Source organism: Bufo gargarizans, chromosome 3 (assembly GCF_014858855.1).
Source record: "Bufo gargarizans isolate SCDJY-AF-19 chromosome 3, ASM1485885v1, whole genome shotgun sequence".
Taxonomy (NCBI): domain Eukaryota; kingdom Metazoa; phylum Chordata; class Amphibia; order Anura; family Bufonidae; genus Bufo; species Bufo gargarizans.
The window spans coordinates 170321325-170344896 of NC_058082.1; positions in this window are offsets into that span (position 1 = coordinate 170321325).

The following is a 23572-nucleotide window of genomic DNA, read 5'->3' on the forward strand; positions in this document are numbered from 1 at the left end:
TATCCATCTATTATCTATCTATATATCTTTCTATGTTCTATCTATCTATCTATGTAATACACAAATAAACCCGTGGAACCCTATATTTGCAGATAATCACATTATAAAATAATACTAACACATTGCTTGGAAAGTCTGTATGTTTCACAGAGAACTAAGGTAAAGCAATAAGCAGTGGGATAATGGACAACCCACCTGTTGTTCATTTGCAATAAAAATGTTTGCAGCAGTTGTATGCTGATGCCTGTCGGTTTATGACTGGCTCTTTTTTTTTTGCTATCAGTCTTCCTCGCTACTTTGCTACATTTTTAGTTGAATTCTAGAGTCTTCTTGTCGTACACCATTGAAATTCAATTCTCCCTCCCCCATATCTCACTGCGAATAAAATAAAAATGTCTTAATTGTCTTCAGCTTGTAAATTTGCTGCCATCTGTGCATCTCATGGTTTGAAAGAGTTGTTTTTCTTACCCTGCTGAAATTCACCTTCCGATAAAATGTGTTTGTCCTATCAACATAACCGTATTTTCCTTCCAACAAACTGAAGTGTGTCCTGCTGTTTGCTTCCTCCCTACTGACTCCCCCTACAGTGCAATCTCTATTATTCGGCAGCATTGGAACACGACTAGAGCATACGTTTTTATTTTAATGTCCCACCAGAGAAGCGCTGTGTGCGTGTACTCCGCTTACTCGCCTACATATTGACTTAACTCTGTTTTGTATTGCAAGTTTATAATCCTTAGAAGCCGAAGCTATTTAAAGCCTGTTCCAGTTCTTCCCTGAGTCTGTTACTTTAAACTATCAACTCTCTCCTTAAATGACTTCAGATTCACTATGTAACTCTTCTGTGCACCCAACTTCTTAAAGCATTATAAGAAATTAAAGGGAACCTGTTGCCTTGAAATACCAAGCAATCTGCAGGCAGTGGGTTATAGAACAGGAGAAGCTGAGCAGATTGATATATGGTTTTGTGGGAAAAGATTCAGCAAAACTTATATTGATTTTAATCTCTTCTCTTTCTGAGCTCAGTTGCCCAAGTGGGTGGTCTTGCAGTGACTGACAAGACAGCTCCTGTGTGCAAATAAGCTCAGAAAGAGAGAAGATTTAGGCTACATGCACACGAACGTATTGTTTTTCCATGTCCTTTTCATTTTTTTTTGCGGATAGGACGCTGACCTATTCATTTCAATGGGTCCGCAAAAAATGCGGACAGCACACTGTGTGTTGTCCGCATCAGTATATCTGTTCCGTAGCCCCGCAAAAAAAATAAATAGAACATGTCCTATTCTTTTCCGTTTTAGGCATTGTTACAATGGATCCGCAAAAAAAAAAACAGATGGCATACGTGTTTTTTTTGCAGATCCGCAATTTGCGAACCGCAAAATACATACGGCCGTGTGCATGTAGCCTTAAATGTATAAATTACAAGTTTTGCTGAATCTTTTCCCATAAAACTGTATATCAATTTGCTCAGCTCCTTCTGCTCTGACATACTGCCAGCAGATTGCACTGCATTTTATGGTGACAGGTTCTCTTTCAAGGGAGTCTGCCACCAGCGACTTCCCTATCCAACTATTTGCATAGACAGATAGCAGTGGTTCACACGAAAAGAGCAGAGCTTAGGTGCAACAAGAGCACTGATGACACCCACATTGCACCAAAAGCCTAATTTGCATATTACAAAAAAGTTTCATAACTAGGAAACGTAGCCTCAAATCAAAAAAAAGAAAAAAGGGCTTTAATCAGGTGAACTACAGCTACCTCTTGATAACATGAAGTGAATAATATAGGAAGGAGATACAAGGAGCACATGATAAATCAATTCCCCCTGGAGAAGAATTCAAAGGAACAGCATGTCACATACATGTAAGGCTTTGCTATAAACCAACACCATGCTGCAGTGCCATACCCATTGCACAAGGGCCACTATTGATGTCCAGTAGACCACAATGACATATAATGGGGTATGTGGGTTTCTACCAAGGTGTCCATCAATGGACCACCATTGATTTTTACAATCAACGGCTTTAACAAAAGGCTTTGGGACAGACTTGTCAAAAAGTCAAAGACAACGTGGAGCAGTTGCACTTACCAACATCTAATTTTTAAAATTTCCTTTTTGCAAATGAGACCAAATTTTCCGCTTTTTCTTTGTACCATTGATGTGCATGGATCTTTGCATAAAATGTTGTAACCATTTCCAATTCAGTGTAATCCCAGATCATGTGCTTTATAAATGTCATCTTCTAACATACAGTTTATCTGTTTCAATGAGAAGAACATTTGGACTAGATTTCTCATTGTGTGTACAGAGGTAGCAGCCATTAACTCAATGACTAGTGCACTATGTTATTAGTAGAGATGAGCTACGTTGAATTCAATTCAGGCGCTACGTTGAATTATTATTTTTTAAATGCTTTGTTCCAAATAAATTAGTCATGAAGCATGTCAAATCAGCTATGGTATATCTCATTCTGCAGGGAGAGTGTATCTTGGTGCATTGCAGCAACGTGCATAGCTAGTCATTTCTGATAATGAAACAGTTAATGTGTGTCAGTATGATAGTCAGGTTTCATACAGTATATGGACGTGCGCATTTTCGTGCAGGCCACCAAAAGTCCTAGCGAACCCCTAGCTGAACCAAAAGAAAAGGCTACTGCAGTCTTACAACAACAAAAAACACTGTGTGTCCTTGAAAGACTTGTGTCCCAATGACTCTTTAGTGGAACAAAAGAAGGACATGGAGGCAGTGCCAATTAAGTAGTGGAGAAAAAAGGTTATTTTAAGCCATATTGTGGCAGTGCAAGCACATGCTTTTGAATCACTTCTGTCAGCTGTAAAATGACTGTGCAGCACTATTAGGCTCAGTTCACGTTTCAGTTATTTGGTCAGTTACCAGTCAAAAACACAGAACAAGTACAGATCTTTTCATGATACCTTATCTAAGAGTAGGATTTGCTCCTGATTTTGGCTCATCATACAGTAACTGACCAAATAAATTAAGTATAAACTCAACCATACAGGTTAATGTTAGCATCAGGTATATGTACTTAACCATAAAGTGGCCAAATATTCTACTATAGAAAGAGCTTTCTCATTTTACACCATCTGCTGTTTCCACATTCGATTTATGTCCGATTCAGAAAATTCTTCAAAAATTTAATTTGAGCCTGAATCAAATATGCTTCAATTGTTTTGAAAATAGGTATATAACAGTCTCTGGTCTTCTATGACTCACTTTTTTTCTGAAAAGATTCTGAGAACAAGTCCTAGAGAGACTCCAAAATACTCCATTGGAAATGACACATGCAATCCATCTCTCCTAATAGAACAAAAGAACTGGGTGTTTGAACATTACACTTTGCTGAATAAGATATGCAATACAGTTTTTTTTTATTGAAACACCTTTATTACAATCAGTCATCATACATACTTTAGTACTGTGATGCAGCACAGGCCACGAGTCAGCACTTAATAAATTACTTACAGTCGTCTTTGCGAGCATGGCATTGTTATGTAAGGCATAGGCTAACCTACACTATACATCGCAATGAATGCTACACTAGCATACCTATTAAATCACAAAACCTTCCAACAAAGCATTTAGACAGTGATGAGGGAGGGGGAGGTGGGAAAGAGGGGGTAGGGAGGGGGAGTCACATGCCCTCAGCTTTATTAAAAAGCCAGAAACAAACGGGGGGAGAGGGGGTTTAGTCCTCTTCTTTTCTTCGTCAACGTCCAAGATGTTGTAATCCCGCAGCAGACTATGGATAAGTCTGCGGCAGTCCAGGACGGACTTGTTCTCCCTCCTGAGAATGAGAAAGCTGGTTCCTAGCAAACCAAATAACTTCCTTAAAACAGTTCATAAGGCACCAGGCCTCCTGGATGACATGCAATACAGTTCTCCTTACAAAAGGACACAACTACTAGTAACATAGTAACATAGTAACATAGTACATAAGGCCGAAAAAAGACATTTGTCCGTCCAGTTCTGCCTGTCATCCTGCAAGTTGATCCAGAGGAAGGCAAAAAAACCCTGTGAGGTAGAAGCCAATTTTTCTCACTTTAGGGGAATAAAAATTCCTTCCCGACTCCAATCAGGCAATCAGAATAAATCCCTGGATCAACGATCTCTCTCTAGTAGCTATATCCTGTAATATTATTACACTCCAGAAATACATCCAGGCCCCTCTTGAATTACTTTATTGTACTCACCATCACCACCTCCTCAGGCAGAGAGTTCCATAGTCTCACTGCTCTTACCGTAAAGAATCCTCTTCTACTGAGTGTCTTAAAAGAAAATAGTCTTGGTTCGCTGAGTGGCATACTCTTGGAGGTGCTCTTTCTCATCAAGGAGACAAACAAATATGCATGATGAGTATTGTAGACCAGCCAATGCTGATCTACCTTTCTGGGAAATCTGCTGTAATCAGATAGGCTTAGTGTTCTTTTCTTTTTTGTAATTTTAATCTTTTCCACAAACCAAAAAGTATGCAAATTCATTCCTAAAAGTAAAGAGCACCAAGCTCTCTTTCTCTCTTTTTCTCTCTGTTTCTCTCTCTCTATATAGTGGCATACAAAAGTGTGGGCACCCCTTGTCAAAATGACTGTTACTGTGAACAGTTAATCAAGTTGAAGATTAAATTACATCCAAAAGGCATAAAGTTAAAGATGACACATTCCCTTTGCAATTTAAGCAAAAACTATTTTTTTATTTTCATCTTTTACATTTTCAAAATAACAAAAAAGTAAAAGGGTCGGTAGCAAAATTTTCTACACCATGCATGGTAAGTACCTAGTAGAAGCCCCTTTGGTAAGTATCACAGCCTGTAAATACTTTTTGTAGCCATCCAATAGTCTTTCACTTCTTATTTGAGGGATTTTCATCCATTCTTCCTTGCCAAAGTTTTCCAGTTCTGTGAGATTCCTGGGCCGTCTTGCATGCACTGCTCTTTTGAGGTCTATCCACAGATTTTTAAATGATTTTCAAATTAGGGGTCTGTGAGGTCCATGTTAAAACCCTTCAGGGCTTTAAAATTTGCATCACCTGGCCTTTCCTAACAATAGTTGAGAACAACCCTAACAGGCTATTTAAGGTCTGATACCTCGATCAACGTTATCTAAACGCTAATTTTCTTTTCTTTTTTTCCATTATGAAATTGTACAAAACCAAAATAACACATTGATATTGCTTAAAATGTGTGTTTCATCTTTAACTTTATGACTTATGGAGATCATGTCATCTTCAACTTGCTTAACTCCTCACAGTAACAGTAATTTTGGGACCAGGGATGTTATATATATATGTTTTCAACTGTGATATACATATATATATATATATATATATATATATATATACAGTACAGACCAAAAGTTTGGACACATCTTCTCATTCAAAGAGTTTTCTTTATTTTCATGACTATAAAAATTGTAGATTCACACTGAAGGCATCAAAACTATGAATTACCACATGTGGAATTATATACATAACAAAAAAGTGTGAAACAACTGAAAATATGTCATATTCTAGGTTTTTCAAAGTAGCCACCTTTTGCTTTGATTACTGCTTTGCACACTCTTGGCATTTTCTTGATGAGCTTCAAGAGGTAGTCACCTGAAATGGTTTTCAGTTCACAGGTGTGCCCTGTCAGGTTTAATAAGTGGGATTTCTTGCCTTATAAATGGGGTTGGGACCATCACTTGCATTGTGGAGAAGTCAGGTGGATACACAGCTGATAGTCCTACTGAATAGACTGTTAGAATTTGTATTATGGCAAGAAAAAAGCAGCTAAGTAAATAAAAACGAGTGGCCATCATTACTTTAAGAAATGAAGGTCAGTCAGTCCGAAAAATTGGGAAAACATTGAAAGTGTCCCCAAGTGCAGTCACAAAAACCATCAAGTGCTACAAAGAAACTGGCTCACATGCGGACCGCCCCAGGAAAGGAAGACCAAGAGTCACCTCTGCTGCGGAGGATAAGTTCATCCAAGTCACCAGCCTCAGAAATCGCAGGTTAACAGCAACTCAGATTAGAGACCAGGTCAATGCCACACAGAGTTCTAGCAGCAGACACATCTCTAGAACAACTGTTAAGAGGAGACTGTGTGATTTAGGCCTTCATGCTAGAATATCTGCTAGGAAACCACTGCTAAGGACAGGCAACAAGCAGAAGAGACTTGTTTGGGCTAAAGAACACAAGGAATGGACATTAGACCAATGGTAATCTGTGCTTTAGTCTGATGAATCCAAAATTGAGATCTTTGGTTCCAACCACCGTGTCTTTGTGCGACGCAGAAAAGGTGAACGGATGGACTCTACATGCCTGGTTCCCACCGTGAAGCATGGAGGAGGAGGTGTAATGGTGTGGGGGTGCTTTGCTGGTGACACTGTTGGGGATTTATTCAAAATTGAAGGCATACTGAACCAGCATGGCTGCCACAGCATCTTGCTGCGGCATGCTATTCCATCCGGTTTGCGTTTAGTTGGACCATCATTTATTTTTCAACAGGACAATGACCCCAAACACACCTCCAGGCTGTGTGAGGGCTATTTGACCATGAAGGAGAGTGATGGGGTGCTGAGCCAGATGACCTGGCTTCCACAGTCACCGGACCTGAACCCAATCGAGATAGTTTGGGGTGAGCTGGACCGCAGAGTGAAGGCAAAAGGGTCAACAAGTGCTAAGCATCTCTGGGAACTCCTTCAAGACTGTTGGAAGACCATTTCAGGTGACTACCTCTTGAAGCTCATCAAGAGAATGCCAAGAGTGTGCAAAGCAGTAATCAAAGCAAAAGGTGGCTACTTTGAAGAACCTAGAATATGACATATTTTCAGTTGTTTCACACTTTTTTGTTATGTATATAATTCCACATGTGTTAATTCATAGTTTTGATGCCTTCAGTGTGAATCTACAATTTTCATAGTCATGAAAATAAAGAAAACTCTTTGAATGAGAAGGTGTGTCCAAACAGAGAGGAGAAAATTGGACTGCACTCCAAGCAAAACTTCAAAAAAAAAATCTGTTTTATTCACCCATAATTGCAAAGCGACGTTTCGGCTCCAACTGAGCTTAATCCCACTTATTAAACCTGACAGGGCACACCTGTGAAGTGAAAACCATTTCAGGTGACTACCTCTTGAAGCTCATCAAGAGATTTCAGGTGACTACCTCTTGAAGCTCATCAAGAGATTTGCCATTATGGTTGAATAAAACAGATTTTTTTTTTTTTTGTTTTGCTTGGAGTGCAGTCCAATTTTCTCATCTCTACTAGTGGGTAAGCACCTGCTGCCGTACTTGGATTTTGCACCTACTTTTTACGTAACATTTTTATGGTGGTGCCGCCGGTGGTTTTCTTTATATATATATATATATATATATATATATATATATACAGTTGAAACCAGAAGTTTACATATATTATATAAAAAGACACATATGCATATTGAGATTTTCTCAATATCTGACATCAAATCAGAATAAACCTTTACTGTTTTTGGTCAATTAGTTTTACCATAATTATTACTTGCCAAATGCCAGAATAAAGAGAGAGATAATGTTTTAAGGCATTTTTCTTACTTTCTGCAAAGTCAAAAGTTTACAGACATTTCATTAATATTTGGTACCATTGCCCTTAAACTGTATGACTTGGGTCAAACGTTTTGGATATCCTTCCGCAAGCTTCTCACAACAGTTGGTCGGAATTTGGGCCCATTCCTCCTGGCAAAACTTGTGTGCCTGAGCCATGTTTGTTGGTCGCCTTGCTTGCACCTGCCTTTTAAGTTTTGCCCATACATTTTCAAACGGATTGAGATCAGGGCTTTGTGATGGCCACTCCAAAACATTGACTTTGTTATCCTTAAGCCATTTTGTAACCAGTTTGGCAGTATGTTTCGGGTCATTGTCCATTTGGAAGACCTATTTCCGCCCAAGATTTAACTTCCTGGCTGATGTTTGGAGATGTTGCTTCAATATTTCCACATAATCTCCTTTCCTCATGATGCCATCTATTTTGTGAAGTGCACCAGTCCCTCCTGCAACCTCACAACATGATGCTGCCACCCCGTGTTTCATAGTTGGGATGGTGTTCTTAGGCTTCCAAGCTTCTCCCTTTTTCCTCCAAACATAATGATGGTTATTATGGCCAAAAAGTTAAATTTTAGTTTTGTCAGACCACAGGTTATGTCTCCAAAAATGTAGATCTTTGTTCCCGTGTGCATTTGCAAACATTAATTTGGCATTTTTATGTTTTTTTATGGAGTAATGGCTTCTTCCTGGCAGAGTGGCCTTTCAGCCCATGTTGATACAGTACTCGTTTTACTGTGGACATTGACACAATCTTACCAGCTTCCATCATCATCTTCACAAGTTCTTTTGCTTTTGTTCTTGGGTTGATATGCACATGTCGGACGAAAGCACATTCATCTCTGGGACACAGAACCCGTCTCCTTCCTGAGCTGTATGATGGCTGGACATTCCAATCTTGTTTGTACTTGCGTATAATTGTTTGTACAGATGAACAAGGCACCTTCAGGTATCTTAAAATTGTACCCAAGGTTGAGCCAGACTTGTGCAAGTCAACAATTCTCTTCCTGATATCTTGGCTGATTTCTTTAGACTTTCCCATGATACTACAGAAAGAAGCAGTGTGTTTCAGGTGTGCGTTTAAATACATCCATAGGAATTAACTCAGATGTTGCCAACAAACCGAAGCTTCCAAACACATGACATCATCATATGGGCAGTCTAGAATTGTTTAAAGGCATAGTAATCTTAGTGTATGTAAACTTTTGATATTACAGAAAGTAATACAATGCCTTAAAAATCTCATTATTCTGGAATTTGCCAAATAATAATAATTATGGTAATCCTAATTGACCAAAAACAGGAAAGGTTTATTCTGATTTCATGTCAGATATTGACAAAAACATGCATATGTGTCTTTTTATATAGTATATGTAAACTTCTGGTTTCAAATATATATATATATATATATATATATATATATATATATACAGGGAGTACAGTATTATTAGGCAAATGAGTATTTTGACCACATCATCCTCTTTAAGCATGTTGTCTTACTCCAAGATGTATTGGCTCGAAAGCTTACTACCAATTAAGCATATTAGGTAATGTGCATCTCTGTAATGAGAACGGGTGTGGTCTAATGACATCAACACCCTATATCAGGTGTGCATAATTATTAGGCAACTTCCTTTCCTTTGGCAAAATGGGTCAAAAGAAGGACTTGACAGGCTCAGAAAAGTCAAAAATAGTGAGATATCTTGCAGAGGGATGCAGCACTCTTAAAATTGCAAAGCTTCTGAAGCGTGATCATCGAACAATCAAGCGTTTCATTCAAAATAGTCAACAGGGTCGCAAGAAGCGTGTGGAAAAACCAAGGCGCAAAATAACTGCCCATGAACTGAGAAAAGTCAAGCGTGCAGCTGCCAAGATGCCACTTGCCACCAGTTTGGCCATATTTCAGAGCTGCAACATCACTGGAGTGCCCAAAAGCACAAGGTGTGCAATACTCAGAGACATGGCCAAGGTAAGAAAGGCTGAAAGACGACCACCACTGAACAAGACACACAAGCTGAAACGTCAAGACTGGGCCAATAAATATCTCAAGACTGATTTTTCTAAGGTTTTATGGACTGATGAAATGAGAGTGAGTCTTGATGGGCCAGATGGATGGGCCCGTGGCTGGATTGGTAAAGGGCAGAGAGCTCCAGTCCGACTCAGACGCCAGCAAGGTGGAGGTGGAGTACTGGTTTGGGCTGGTATCATCAAAGATGAGCTTGTGGGGCCTTTTCGGGTTGAGGATGGAGACAAGCTCAACTCTCACTCCTACTGCCAGTTTCTGGAAGACACCTTCTTCAAGTAGTGGTACAGGAAGAAGTCTGCATCCTTCAAGAAAAACATGATTTTCATGCAGGACAATGCTCCATCACATGCGTCCAAGTACTCCACAGCGTGGCTGGCAAGAAAAGGTATAAAAGAAGAAAAACTAATGACATGGCCTTCTTGTTCACCTGATCTGAACCCCATTGAGAACCTGTGGTCCATTATCAAATGTGAGATTTACAAGGAAGGAAAACAGTACACCTCTCTGAACAGTGTCTGGGAGGCTGTGGTTGCTGCTGCACGCAATGTTGATGGTGAACAGATCAAAACACTGACAGAATCCATGGATGGCAGGCTTTTGAGTGTCCTTGCAAAGAAAGGTGGCTATGTTGGTCACTGATTTGTTTTTGTTTTGTTTTTGAATGTCAGAAATGTATATTTGTGAATGTTGAGATGTTATATTGGTTTCACTGGTAAGAATAAATAATTGAAATGGGTATATATTTGTTTTTTGTTAAGTTGCCTAATAATTATGCACAGTAATAGTCACCGGCACACACAGATATCCCCCTAAAATAGCTAAAACTAAAAACAAACTAAAAACTACTTCCAAAAATATTCAGCTTTGATATTAATGAGTTTTTTGGGTTCAGTGAGAACATGGTTGTTGTTCAATAATAAAATTAATCTTCAAAAATACAACTTGCCTAATAATTCTGCACTCCCTGTATATATACAGTACAGACCAAAAGTTTGGACACACCTTCTCATTCAAAGAGTTTTCTTTATTTTCATGACTATGAAAATTGTAGATTCACACTGAAGGCATCAAAACTATGAATTAACACATGTGGAATTATATACATAACAAAAAAGTGTGAAACAACTGAAAATACATCATATTCTAGGATCTTCAAAGTAGCCACCTTTTGCTTTGATTACTGCTTTGCACACTCTTGGCATTCTCTTGATGAGCTTCAAGAGGTAGTTACCTGAAATGGTTTTCACTTCACAGGTGGGCCCTGTCAGGTTTAATAAGTGGGATTTCTTGCCTTATAAATGGGGTTGGGACCATCAGTTGCGTTGTGGAGAAGTCAGGTGGATACACAGCTGATAGTCCTACTGAATACACTGTTAGAATTTGTATTATGGCAAAAAAGCAGCTAAGTAAAGAAAAACGAGAGGCCATCATTACTTTAAGAAATGAAGGTCAGTCAGTCCGAAAAATTGGGAAAACTTTGAAAGTGTCCCCAAGTGCAGTCACAAAAACCATCAAGCGCTACAAAGAAACTGGCTCACATGCGGACCGACCCAGGAAAGGAAGACCAAGAGTCACCTCTGCTGCGGAGGATAAGTTCATCCGAGTTACCAGCCTCAGAAATTGCAGGTTAACAGCAGCTCAGATTAGAGACCAGGTCAATGCCACACAGAGTTCTAGCAGCAGACACATCTCTAGAACAACAAGAGGAGACTGTGTGAATCAGGCCTTCATGGTAAAATATCTGCTAGGAAACCACTGCTAAGGACAGGCAACAAGCAGAAGAGACTTGTTTGGGCTAAAGAACACAAGGAATGGACATTAGACCAGTGGAAATCTGTGCTTTGGTCCGATGAGTCCAAATTTGAGATCTTTGGTTCCAACCACGTGTCTTTGTGCGACGCAGAAAAGGTGAACGGATGGACTCTACATGCCTGGTTCCCACCGTAAAGCATGGAGGAGGAGGTGTGATGGTGTGGGGGTGCTTTGCTGGTGACACTGTTGGGGATTTATTCAAAATTGAAGGCATACTGAACCAGCATGGCTACCACAGCATCTTGCAGCGGCATGCTATTCCATCCGGTTTGCGTTTAGTTGTACTATAATTTATTTTTCAACAGGACAATGACCCCAAACACACCTCCAGGCTGTGTAAGGGCTATTTGACCATGAAGGAGAGTGATGGGGTGGGCCAGGTCATCTGCTGCACCAGATGACCTGGCCTCCACAGTCAACGGACCTGAACCCAATCGAGATGGTTTGGGGTGAGCTGGACCGCAGAGTGAAGGCAAAAGGGACAACAAGTGCTAAGCATCTCTGGGAACTCCTTCAAGACTGTTGGAAGACAATTTCAGGTGACTACCTCTTGGAGCTCATCAAGAGAATGCCAAGAGTGTGCAAAGCAGTAATCAAAGCAAAAGGTGGCTACTTTGAAGAACCTAGAATATGACATATTTTCAGTTGTTTCACACTTTTTTGTTATGTATATAATTCCACATGTGTTAATTCATAGTTTTGATGCCTTCAGTGTGAATCTACAATTTTCATAGTCATGAAAATAAAGAAAACTCTTTGAATGAAAAGGAGTGTCCAAACTTTTGGTCTGTACTGTATATGTATATATATATATATATATATATATATATATATATATATATATGTGTTAAAGAAAGACAGCAGCACTCCAGAATTGTGATGAAAAAATAAGTGGATGGTTTATTAACCCATCTAACAGCAACGTTTCAGCTCTCTTAATGGAGCCTTTTTGCAGCTGGACAAAGGCTCCATTGAGAGAGCTGAAACGTTGCTGTTAGATGGGTTAATAAACCATCCACTTATTTTTCATCACAATCCTGGAGTGCTGCCATCTTTCTTTAATAGAGATGTTGCGAACCTAAAATTTTCAGTTCGCGAACGGCGAACGCGAATTTCCGCAAATGTTCGCGAACGTGCGAACCGGGCGAACCGCAATAGACTTCAATAGGAAGGCGAATTTGAAAACCCACAGGGACTCTTTGTGGCCACAATAGTGATGGAAAAGTTGTTTTAAGGGGACTAACACCTGGACTGTGGCATGCCGGAGGGGGGTCCATGGCAAAACTCCCATGGAAAATTACATAGTTGATGAAGAGTGTGGTAAGTTGAAATTGCAATGCGATTTATAGAACTTGAATTAATCGCATTGCGATTTCAACTTTCTCAAATCCGACAGTACATTCTAGCATGGAGTCGTTCCGATGGTGATGGGGACGCTCCATGAGCACGAAAGTCGGCAGAAGTTCTAAGTTGAAAACGCAATGCCATTAATTCAAGTTCTATAAATCGCATTGCGATTTCAACTTAGAGCTTCTGCCGACTTCCTTGCTCATGGAGCGTCCCCATCACCATTGGAATGGCTCCATGCTAGAATGTACTGTCGGATTTGAGAAAGTTGAAATCGCAATGCGATTAATGCAGGTTACATTAATCGCATTGTGAATTCAACTTAGAGCTGCTGGGTTCCTAATGGTTATATTGAGAATATAGTGCTATATTCCTTATATTCGTCAATTCTAGCAATACAACCATTAGGAACTTAGCTCTAAGTTGAATTCGCAATGCGATTAATATAACCTGCATTATTCGCATTGCGATTACAACTTAGATCTGAGTTCCTAATGGTTGTATTGCTAGAATTGACTACGAATATAGCACTATATTCTCAATCTTCGTTATATTCTATCAATATAATCATTAGGAACCCAGCTCTAAGTTGCAATCGCAATGCGATTAATATAACCTGTATTAATCGCATTGCGATTGCAACTTTGTGACACTGCGGCTTCAGAATTAATCTAAGATGGATGCTGTCCTTGCTTTTTGATAGGTGGTGGGAGGGTCTGGGAGGGAGGGTCTGCTGCTGATTGGCTGGAATGTGTCTGCTGACTGTGAGGTACAGGGTCAAAGTTTGCTCAATGATGACGTATAGGAGGCGGACCGAACATCGCATATGTTCGCCCGCCACGGCGAACGCGAGCATGCGATATTCGCCGGGAACTTGTTCGCCGGCGAATAGTTCGTGACATCTCTATTCTTTAACATATTTATATGAGACCTTGGTCACAGGTCCTTGAAAGGATTTGCACCCGTTTTTAATGTGTGCTGCTTTCTGTGTATATATATATATATATATATATATATATATGCAGCACGGTGGCTCAGTGGTTAGCATTGGTGCCTAGCAGCGCTTGGGTCCTAGGTTTCGATCTGACCAAGGGCAATATCTTCATGGAGTTTGTATGTTCTCCCCGTATTTGCGTGGGTTCCTTCAGGTACTCCGGTTCCCTCCCACACTCCAAAGACATACTGATAGGGACCTTAGATTGTGAGCCCCATTGGGGACAGCTGGATGCTAATGTCTGTAAAGCGCTGCGGAATATAGTAGCACTATATAAATGCATAAAATTAAAATAAATAGATATATATACTGCTTAGTTTATAATTTTATGATCTGATTTTTTTCAATAGAAATTGGTTTGTATTATTGAATATCATTGCTTGTATAGAATTAATGATGACATGGACATCAGGACAGAGGAACGGTTAGACCACATATGAAAAAATAAATCACCCCAGCAAGTCCTCAGAAAAGTGTCAGCTTCTACAAAACTAAGAAATTATTTGTTGTGACCACATACCAATTGTTCTGACAACAGTAACAGTTTAATAAATGACAACCAATACTAAGCTTCATCTAAGAATAATGGGAGCTTTCAGAAACCTGAGCATGCTCTTTTGACAAATAAGTTAAAGGGGTATTCCAGTTCAAGCTGTCTCCTTTCCACACCGATCATGAGAACAAAGGCTATGTGCACCCCAGGACCCATCGCAATGAACAGAGATTTGGGCATGCACAATGGTGCTATATTCTTCTCTATGGGACCTGCTGGAAATAGATGAGAGTTGTACTTGGGTTCCTTATCTAACAATTATCCAGTGGAAAGGGAATAACTTGAAATAACTGAAACACTCCTTTAAAACTAGGTAAAGTGCAGTTGTCCAGTGATCAACATATACAGATAGATAAAACTTCCTATAAAAGACATTGTGAAAGCATCTGGCAAATTTAATATGATTGCATGATTGGATATTTAATAATATGATTGCACTTTGTCAAAAATTGGCAAATATTTGGTTCATTTCTATGGCATGTCACATCAGGTTTTAGACCTATTTATGATGCAAATGTGCCATAAAGAATAATCCACTGCTCCTAGCTCGCCTGTTTCAGGGAATATGGCTCAGTGGAAAAAGCAGTGGCTTAAGACTTAAAAATGATTGCCAAAATTGTGTCAAAATGTTGGCACTAAGTCCGACAACCAACAGTTGGCCTTGATCTTCCCCATTGTTTCCAGTTTCTTTTATATTGTGATAATGGTATGAGTCTGATTGCCGTATATGGCAAGATCTAGAGGTGGCACATGCACGTGGCCTCTCCGTTCGTTCCAGAGATAGACGAGTACAGCGCTACATATGCCCAACTGGCTGCTCCATTCATTTCAGGAGGGATGCAGAGGGTATGGGGCCCCCATTTTTGTGATCAGTACATAGGGGATAACTTATAACCACTGGAATACCCTTTTAATTGAATACTAGAAATAAAAAAATCATCATTGACATCTGCAAGCAGAGTGAGGTACTGCAATCATGAAAATGTGGCGGTGGGTAAACATAACTATTTGGCTAATCGTTTTTAAATCTTTAGTCACAAACATGTCTGTAAACTTTGCTGCAATGTTACATTTTGTGTTTTGTTTCAGAAATATAACATCTGAAAAGGTTTTAAAGGGAACCTGTCACCGGGATTTTGTGTATAGAGCTGAGGACATGGGTTGCTAGATTGCCTCTAGCACAACCGCAATACCCAGTCCCCATAGCTCTTTTATTGTGTAAAAAAACCGATTTGATACATATGCAAATTAACCTGAGATGAGTCCTGTCCCTGACTCATCTCACGTACAGGACTCATCTCAGGTTAATTTGCTTATGTATAAAATCGTTTTTTTTTTACACAATAAAAGCACACAGAGCTATGGGGACTGGGTATAGAGGAAGTGACCTTACCTTAACGTGGAGGGAATCGGATCCAGATGCTCCACCAACGTGAAGCATATTGGACCCACCGGCTTGAGATGCTTGCCCCCAAGGGTCTAAACAAGGAATACTCATTGAACAGCTTCATCTGAAATCAGCCTGTGGAACGTATGACGATTAAATATATATATTGTAATATGTTGGGCATTTGGTTCTATAATAGATTGCTGACTTAACTACTCAGATCTTATAGCAATATATAACATACTCTGCCTTGTTCTATTTCTTTTCAGATCTTTTCAGATTGAGTTTCGTTTGCATTGGTGTCACGTAGCAACATGATGTCATGATCATGTGACTAGCCATGTGACTAGGGGGCGGATGCCTTCAGCCATAGTCATATGACTACTCATGTGATTAGGGGGCGGGTTATTTAAAAGGTGTATTTAAATGGTGTGTTTTACATGTGGGAATGAGCTACTATCACCTGTTGTTTGATAAAGGCACATATTTGTGCCAAAACGCGCGTCACGTATGGGTGACGAATAAAGAAGTTTTCTTCTCTGCAAAGAAATTACGGAGTGCCGGTCTCGTTATTACAGAGTAGAGAGAGTGTCAGCAGTAAGTTTGTGTTGATGTCACTGATTAATTTGCTCTTCCTCTGATCCATCAGAACAATAACCCACAAAAAAAATATCATGTCTGTTGAGTATCTGCCTGTCAGCATTTGCGAAATAAACCATCAGTATTGCTAAAGCCAAAGAAAACAGGAGTGGATCTAAAACAGAGATGACAAGTGAATGAAATATTTGCATGTCTTCTGTGTTTTGTACCCACTCCTGCTTTTGGCTACTAAATCATAAGCCAATTTTGATGGGATCATACAGGCCTTATAGCTGCTACACAGACAGGCTCCATTGTGCGTCTTTTTTTTTCTTCCTTCTGACAGATCAAAAAAAAAGGTCAAATAAATGATGATGTTAGCCAGGCCGAAAGCCAAAATAGTGGACCAGTCATGAAGTGGGGAGGGTGGGAAAAGCATGAGAAGTCCACAGAGTGGACCTATGACATAGTGGTGAGGCGAACACAGCATGAGGAGACCACAGAGTGGCCCAATGACAGGGTCTGGAGGTGAAAGCAGTATGTGGAGGCCACAGAGTGGCACAATGACAGAGTCTGACAGAGTCTGGAGTTGGCAGCAGTATGAGGAGGCCACCGAGTGGCACAATGACAGAGTCTGGAGTTGGCAGCATCAGAAGAAGGCCACTGAGTGGCACAATGACAGAGTCTGGAGTTGGCAGCAGTATGAGGTGGCCCCTGAGTGGCACAATAACAGAGTCTGGAGGTGGCAGCATCAGGAGTAGGCCACTGAGTGGCACAATGACAGAGTATGGGGGTGGCATCAGTATGAGGAGGCCACAGAGTGGCACAATGACAGAGTCTAGAGGTGGTGGCAGCAGCAGTAGCATCAGGAGAAGGCCACCGAGTGGCACAATAAAAGAGTCGGGAGTTGGCAGGAGTACGAGGAGGCCACCGGGTCGCACAATAACAGAGTCTGGAGATGGCGGCAGCATCAGGAGAAGGCCACCGAGTGGCACAATGACAGATTCTGGAGGTGGCGGCAGCAGCAGCATCAGGAGAAGGCCACCGAGTGGCACAATGACAGAGTCTGGAGTTGGCAGCAGTATGAGGAGGCCACCAAGTGGCACAATGACAGAGTCTGGAGGTGGCGGCAACAGCATCAGGAGAAGGCCACTGAGTGGCACAATTAAAGAGTCTGGAGTTGGCAGGAGTACGAGGAGGCCACCGAGTGGCACAATGACAGAGTCTGGAGGTGACAGCAGCAGCAGCATCAGGAGAAGGCCACCGAGTGGCACAATGACAGAGTCTGGAGATGGCAGCAGTATGAGGAGGCCACCAAGTGGCACAATGACAGAGTCTGTAGGTTTCAGCAGCAGCATCAAGAGAAGGCCATCAAGTGGCACAATGACAGAGTCTGGAGGTGGCAGCAGCAGCATCAAGAGAAGGCCACCGAGTGGCACAATGACAGAGTCTGGAGGTGGTGGCAGAAGCAGCATCAGGAGAAGGCCACCGAGTGGCACAATTAAAGAGGCTGGAGGTGGCAACAGCAGCAGCATCAGGAGAAGGCCACCAAGTGGAAAAATGACAGAGTCTGGAGTTGGCAGCAGTATGAGGAAGCCTCCGAGTGGCACAATGACAGAGTCTGGAGGTGGCAACAGCAGCAGCATCAGGAGAAGGCCACCAAGTGGAAAAATGACAGAGTCTGGAGTTGGCAGCAGTATAAGGAGGCCACCAAGTGACACAATAACAGAGTCTGGAGGTGGCAGCAGTATGAGGAGGTAACTGAGTGGCACAATGACAGAGTCTGTCTGGAGTTTGCAGTATCAGGAGAAGGCCACCGAGTGGCACAATGACAGTCTGGAGGTGGCGGCAGCAGCATCAGGAGAAGGCCACCGAGTGGCACAATGATAGAGTCTGGAGTTGGCAGCATCAGTAGAAAGCCACCAAGTGGCACAATGACACAGTCTGGAGTTTGCAGCATCAGTAGAAGGTCACCGAGTGGCAAAATGACAGAGTGTGGAGGTGGCATTAGCAGCAGCATCAGGAGGATACTACAGAGTGGCTAGGTGACAAAGTGTGGAGATGTTAGCAGCAGCAACATCAGTATGCCCCATCACCCGTTTTGCAGTGAATTATGATTGTTATATTTCTTTTTTTGTAGTGTAGAAATAGGAGAAAAAAAATATGTCATAATTCACATTCAGCGGTGAAGTTATATTGTACTACAGCCATTTACGTGGTGTAGAAAAAGAAAATATGCGTACGTCCCATCACGTCTTCTGTGGTGAATTGTGATTGTCTCATTTCTTATTTTGGGGTGTAGAAATAGGAAAAAAGAATATGTCTCAATTGCCGTTCTGAGGTGAATTGTGATAATATTTTTTAGGGGGGGAGTTTATTAATCAGAAAAAATATATACAGTACAGACCAAAAGTTTGGACACACCTTCTCATTCAAAGGGTTTTCTTTATTTTCATGACTATGAAAATTGTAGATTCACACTGAAGGCATCAAAACTATGAATTAACACATGTGGAATTATATACATAACAAAAAAGTGTGAAACAACTGAAAATATGTCTTCATAGGTTCTTCAAAGTAGCCACCTTTTGCTTTGATTACTGCTTTGCACACTCTTGGCATTCTCTTGATGAGCCTCAAGAGGTAGTCACCTGAAATGGTTTTCAATTCACAGGTGGGCCCTGTCAGGTTTAATAAGTGGGATTTATTGCCTTATAAATGGGGTTGGGACCATCAGTTGTGTTGTGGAGAAGTCAGGTGGATACACAGCTGATAGTCCTACTGAATAGACTGTTAGATTTTGTATTATGGCAAGAAAAAAGCATCTAAGTAAAGAAAAACAAATAGCCATCATTACTTTAAGAAATAAAGGTCAGTCAGTCCGAAAAATTGGGAAAACTTTGAAAGTGTCCCCAAGTACAGTCACAAAAACCATCAAGCGCTACAAAGAAACTGGCTCACATGCGGACCTCCCCAGGAAAGGAAGACCAACTTCACCTCTGCTGCGGAGGATAAGTTCATCTGAGTCACCAGCCTCAGAAATCACAGGTTAACAGCAGCTCAGATTAGAGACCAGGTCAATGCCACACAGAGTTCTAGCAGCAGACACATCTCTAGAACAACTGTTAAGAGGAGACTGTGTGAATCAGGCCTTCATGGTAGAATATCTGCTAGGAAACCACTGCTAAGGACAGGCAACAAGCAGAAGAGACTTGTTTGGGCTAAAGAACACAAGGAATGGACATTAGACCAGTGGAAATCTGTACTTTGGTCTGATGAGTCCAAATTTGAGATCTTTGGTTCCAACCACCGTGTCTTTGTGCGATGCAGAAAAGGTGAACAGATGGACTCTACATGCCTGGTTCTCACCGTAAAGCATGGAGGAGGAGGTGTAATGGTGTTGGGGTGCTTTGCTAGTGACACTGTTGTTTTTTTTTTTTTTTTATTGAAGGCATACTGAACCAGCATGGCTACCATAGCATCTTGCAGCGGCATGTTATTCCATCCGGTTTGCGTTTAGTTGGACCATCCTTTAGTTTTTCAACAGGACAATGACCCCAAACACACCTCCAGGCTGTGTAAGGGCTATTTGACGATGAAGGAGAGTGAAGCGTTGCCAGGGTGCCAATGTTGGCACCACTTCCCTGGTTCAACACATGCAGCATCACCATAAAGTGGCCTGTGAGAACTGTGGCTCCGAAGTTGTGGTCCAGCCTAAAGCAACAACCGCTGCATCACCCAGTGGCACGCACCCAATTTCAGCCAAAGGGAGCTGTCTGTCCTTCACATCATCTGCTGGTCCTGATGCTACTGCTCCTCCTCCTCCTACTCGTCAGTCATTCCGTCAGCAATCGATCACCGAATTGATTGCCAAGAGACAACAGTATAAGTTCACTCATCCAATGGCGCAGAAGCTGGACATGCTCCTGGCCAAGTTGCTGGTGCTGCAGTCCCTCCCTTTCCAAGTGGTGGACTCTGCACCTTTCAAAAAACTGATGGCTTGTGCCGAGCCAAGGTGGAGAGTTGCAAGCCGTCATTTCTTTGCCAAAAATGCAGTACCAGCCCTGCAGACATATGTAGAACAGAAGATGGTTCAGTCTTTGAGCCTGTCTGCCAAAGTGCACGACATGTGGAGCTGTAACTACGGTCAAGGATAATATATGTCCTTTGCGGCTCACTGGGTAAATGTGGTTCCTGCCCAGCCACACTAGCAAGTTGGTCTGGTGACGCCACTTCCGCCTCCATGTTCTCACGTGGTTGGTCTTGCGACATTGTCCACCTCTGCCTTCTCATACCATGTCTCCAGCCTCCACTGCAGGGACAATTCACAGTGCCCCACCAGCTTACCATCTGTGCAGGGCACACCAGTGTCATGCTGTTCTGCACCTCGTTGGCCTGGGCGAACGGAGTCACACAGGGGGGACACTGCTCCGAGTCCTTCATCAAGAAATCGAATCCTGGCTTTCTCCTCGACAACTCAAAATCGCAACCATCTTGATCGACAACGGGAGGAACATGGTGTCGGCACTGCATCAAGGAGGGTTGAGTCATGCGCCCTGCATGGCGCACGTGTCCTATCTGTTTGTCAAGTGGTTCCTGAAGTCTTCTGCCCATCTGCAAGACATTCAGAAAATGGCCAGGAAGCTTTGCATGCACTTCAGCCACTCGTACACCGCAAAACACACCCTCCTTGAGCTGCCCGGCATAACGGCATCCCCCAACATAGGCTGATATGTGACGTTTCCACCCGTTGGAATTCCACCCTCCATATGTTGGACCGACTATATGAACAGATAAAGGCCATAAACGATTTCTTGATGATATAGGCGGAAAGAGGTACTCCCCTGTGTAACTTCGATGTAAGCCTGTGGCAGCTCATGTTAAACACCTTCCATTTGCTTGGGCCATTTGAGGAGGCCATTTTATTTGTCCGTCGCCAGGACTATGAGATAATTAAGGTCAGTCCTGGAACAGATGCTGCTAAATGTGGCTGGCTATGGGACAGGAGACGTGGCGACTGCATCTCATGGCCACATGAGTCCTGTGGGGGATAAACTAAAGGAGGAGGAGGACATTTGAGCACAAGCAATGCATAGAGAAATAGATGTTTTTTCTACACAGGGGACAGGAGAGGAGGAGCAGAAGGAGCAGGAGCAGCCAGAGGAGCTACAAGATGATAGGAAAACGAGGCAGAGGACCCAGACACACTGTTGCAGTATGCAGTGGAGATGGAGGAAGGGAGTTCCTCCGAGTCACTTGCACAAATGGCTAGGTGCACGCTCACTTGCTTGCCTAGTGACAGCCAAATTGTCACCATTTGCCAGAGGGATGACTAATGGCTGTCAACCATGTTAGACCCTCGCTACCGGTCAAAAATGGGGGCCTTTTTTACACCCGCTGAGAGAGAGGACAAAATGAACTACTATCAAGACATACCATGTAGTCAGTTGGCCACTGCCTATGTGCACCATCGCCCATCCTCACGCAGGTCTGACTGGGGGGGCCATCTGTACTCACGTTCTACTGCCATTGCTGCTAGGGGAATGGTAGGGGGGCAGGAGCAGTACTAGCTCCATCAGCAACAACTTAAGTCTAGAGTCGCTAAAGGGGAGTTTATTTCCCTCGCCTACTGAAGAAACTACTCACCAACAGCAGCAGCTAGACATAGAGCAGAACCTGAACCTGCAGGTTGTGGTATACTTGGAGTGCACCTTGCCACCCCACATCGAAAATACACTCGACTAATGGGCAGCCAAACTCGATTTATGGTTGCAACTGGCAGAGTTAGCGCTGGACAAGCTTTCCTGCCCTGCCAGCAGTGTGGCATCAGAGCCGGGGCCATAGATACCCCCAGGAGAACTCGCCTGTCCACAAAAATGTTGAGACACTGACCTTTGTGAAAATGAATCAGGCATGGATCAGCCAGGATTTTCAAACACCAATGCCTGATGCATCAGACTAGATTATCCATGGTGCCACACTAACACTTTGACAAAAGAGACCTGTTTCTTCTGGCTAACTGCCTCAGCTACTATTCTGATGCTGCCACCCACCTGATGCAACACCTGCTGCCAGGTGCTCCTACTGTCAGCCACCATCTTCAGCTGGTACTGGTATTGCCCCCCACTAACCCACTCTGTCACTGGGCCACTCTGTGGTCTCCTCATGCTGCTGCCCCTTCACCACTCCTCATGCTACTGCCACTTCACCACTTTGTGGTCTCCTCATGCTACTTGCACCTCAACACTATGTCTCTGGGCCACTCTGTGGTCTGCTCATGCTGCTGCCACATCACCACTCTGTGGTCTCCTCATGCTGCTTCAACCTCAACACTTTGTCTCTGGGCCACTCTGTGGTCTCCTCATGCTCCTGCCACATCACAACTCTGTGGTCTCCTCATGCTGCTGCCACTTCACCACTATGTGGTCTCCTCATGCTACTTCCACCTCAACACTATGTCTCTGGGCCACTCTGTGGTCTACTCATGCTGCTGCCACTTCACAACTTTGTGGTCTCCTCATGCTGCTTCCATATCCTCTATGGTCTCCTCGTGCTGCTGTCACTTCACCACTCTGTGGTCTCCTTATGCTGCTACCATATCACCACTATCTCAATGGGATACTTTGTGGTCTCCTCGTGCTGCTGTCACTTCACCACTCTGTGGTCTCCTCATGCTGCTACCATATGACCACTATGTCACTGGGACACTCTCTGGTATCCTAATGCTTCTGCCACATCACCACTCTGTGGTCTCCTCATGCTGCTGACATATCAACACTCTGTGGTCTCCTCATGCTTCTGCCACTTCACCTCTCTGTGGTCTTCTCATGCTGCTGCCAACTCACCACTCTGTGGTCTCCTCATGCTGCTTCGACCTCAACACTTTGTCTCTGGGCCACTCTGTGGTCTCCTCATGCCTATGCCACATCACTACTCTGTGGACTCCTCATGCTGCTGCCACTTCACCATTCTGTGGTTTCCTCATGCTGCTTCCACCTCAACACAATGCCTCTGGGACACTCTGTGGTCTTCTCATGCTGCTGCCACTTCACTATTCTGTGGTCTCCTCATGCTGCTTCCACCTCAACACAATGCCTCTGGGACACTCTGTGGTCTTCTCATGCTGCTGCCACATCACCACTCTGTGGTCTCCTCATACTGCTGCCACTTCACAACTTTTTGGTCTCCTTATGCTGCTTCCACCTCAACACTTTGTCTCTGGGCCACTATGTGGTCTTATCATGCTGCTGCCACTTCACTACTCTGTGGTCTCCTCATGGTGCTGCCACATCACC